The sequence below is a fragment of the Cynara cardunculus genome (assembly GCF_001531365.2).
Source record: "Cynara cardunculus var. scolymus isolate 2C chromosome LG 11, CcrdV1, whole genome shotgun sequence".
Lineage (NCBI taxonomy): Eukaryota > Viridiplantae > Streptophyta > Magnoliopsida > Asterales > Asteraceae > Cynara > Cynara cardunculus.
This window is the reverse complement of record NC_037538.1, coordinates 16,191,898-16,194,861: the sequence shown is the minus strand read 5'-3', so window position 1 is coordinate 16,194,861 and position 2,964 is coordinate 16,191,898.

The following is a 2,964-nucleotide window of genomic DNA, read 5'->3' as shown; positions in this document are numbered from 1 at the left end:
TTTCAAGCACATCAATTTAGCATTTATTTTACAGTGCCAAAACAGTCAATATTTCATGATATAATAAACTTGACTAAACAGTTCTTTAGTCCGATGGTTTCAAACAAAGCTTGGCGAAACAGTTCTTTAGCCCAATGGTTTCAAACAAAGCTTGACTAAACAGTTCTTTAGTCCAATGGTTTCAGACAAGGCTTGACTAAACAATTCTTTAGTCCAATGGTTTAAATAAATAAACATGCATAGTTTGCTTAATCTCATCTTTTCCCCCAATAAAATAAACAAAACATTAAAAGTGGGGCCGTGAGGACTCACTGGTTTGACGATGAATATCCAAGAAGATGACATCTGAAGCTTTCAACGCCCGCCCTAACTTCCTAAACAGTCCAACATCCAGTATTTAGATCACTTATGGGTCATTGACAAGGATAAAGCCTAGTTGCATCATATGTAATGCCATCGGATTTCCATAAAATAAAGTTGATATTTTATTATTTATTCTAAAAACAGCTCAATATTTATATAAATTAAAAGAAATCAAAATCCTTTACTCAAAAGCTGATTTTTGGACAGATTATTCATTTTGTTCCAAATATTTTTCGGTTTTACCAATCACTAAGAGTGGGAACCTTCCAAAAGTCATTTTTATGTCCACTTTTTACATCATTCCAAATCATGAGCTAAGCCGACTATTCCAAATATCAAGAATTTTTGGGTGGGTTTAAATTGCTCATTATTACCCTACAATCTAGAATTACACAGCCCCCAAAATAGATTGCACACTCTTCGAGTGACGACCATTTACTCAACACTTTCTGAAGATTTTAAAACTACAAAAAACGGTTAGTCTTCAGAAATTATTTTCCGATTTCATTAAATTTTGAAGATGTACAAATCAATTTGGGATGCATGCAAGATTCTTCCATACTTCAAAACATATTTTACATGATCAGACTTCGCATGCAAATGGGCTTTTTCCTACTTTCTTAAAAATCAAAGAATATGGATTATGGATTATCATCATTTTTGAAGACATTCTCATGTCTTTGATGAATAATCTTCCATCTTTATCTTTCCAGAATTTAACTAAAAAGCCAAGAAGTGGGAGTAGGAAGATGAAAATTGTTGTTATTTACAAGGGTAAGATAACTAGAATCATACATTTGTCTTAAAATCTTGATTATTTTTCAACGATTGACAGAATTTTCCTGAAGATTTGCTTGAAGGAATTGGCTGGAGGGTGGTTTGTTTTAGAGAGATGAAATGCTTAGTTTGAGAATTTGGAAATGAAAGTTTTTCAAAGGATATAGGGTATTTATATAAGGATTTTAAACAAGGAAATGGGCTGGCCTTTAATGGCCCAAACCCAAATAAAACTTTTATTTTTCTTAATAAAAATAAACCCACTATAATTTACCCAACATAAATAAAATAACACTATTAGTTCCAAAACTCCCCCTTTTTATAAATTATGTGGACATTCAAATGAGACTTTTGTATTTTTATTTAAAATTTTATAATATCAACTTTATTTTATTTGGAGAATTACTAAAATATTTGGCATTACACAAGTTAACTTTATCGGTTACCCGTCAAGGTGTGATCTTCCAAACTAAACTTGGGAACTAAGTCAGATGAACTCTAACCACCATGACTAGATCCTAATAAATTTATAATTCTGAATATAGGATCTATAATAAAGTGTTAACCTGAGGTTTCTGAAATGACAGAATGTCACAGTCTTCCCATGTCAAAAAAATTTCGTCCCGAAATTTATTCGTCAATTCCAGATCATGACTAGCTTGAGAATAAATGGGGATACTTGCTTTTCATGAAATCTTTTCTTTCCCACGTGTACTCCGGTCCATGCCTCGAAGTCCAACGAACTTTTACAATTGGAATCTTGCTACGCCTCAATTGCTTGACTTTATGGTCGAGGATTTCAATCGGCTCTTCAATGAAGCGTAACCGTTCATTAATTTGAATGTCTTCCAAAGGTAGAACCAATGTTTCGTTGGTTAAACATTTCTTAAGGTTTGATACATGAAATGTATCATGGATGGCACTAAGCTCTGGGGGTAAGCTTAGTTTGTATGCAACAGGTCCTACTCTTTCGAATATTTCAAATGGGCCAACGTACCTTGGGCTAAGTTTTCATTTCTTTCCGAAGCGTACAATCCCTTTCCATGGAGATACTTTTAAGAGGACTTTATCACCCACTTGAAATTCCAAGGGTTTCTTTCGGTTATCAGCGTAGCTCTTCTGACGGTCTCTCGCAGCTTTAAGCCTTTCTTGGATGATTGAGATTTTTTCGGTTGTCTCCTAGATAATGTCAGGCCTAGTCAGCTGTCTGTCACCAATTTCCAACCAGCTGAGTGGGGATCTACATTTACGCCCATACAAGGCTTCATATGGTGCGCATTGGATACTGGTGTGATATCCATTGTTGTAGGAAAATTCAAGCAATGGCAGATAAGTATCCCAACTGCCTCCAAAGTCTATCACACAGGCTCGTAACATATCCTCTAGCGTCTGGATTGTCCTTTCCGTTTGCCCATCCATTTGAGGATGATAGGAAGTGCTCAAGTCCAGCCTCGTGCCTAGTGCCTTTTGAACTGATTGCCATAATCGTGAAGTAAAACGGCTATCTCTATCTGATATGATGGAAATAGGTACTCCATGCCGCGATACGATTTCATTGATATATAACTGCACAAACCTTTCCGTACTAAAGTCTTCTCGAACAGGTAAAAAGTGTGCGGATTTCGTAAGTCGATCTACTATGACCCAAATTGAGTCATATCCTTTCCTAGTTCTAGGTAACTTTGTAACAAAATCCATTGATACCTGATCCCACTTCCATTGGRGAATCTCTGGTTGCTGAAGAAGACCAGACGGTTTATGATGTTCAACTTTTACCCTTGCGCAGGTTAAACATCGACTTACGTACAAAGCAACGTCCTTTTT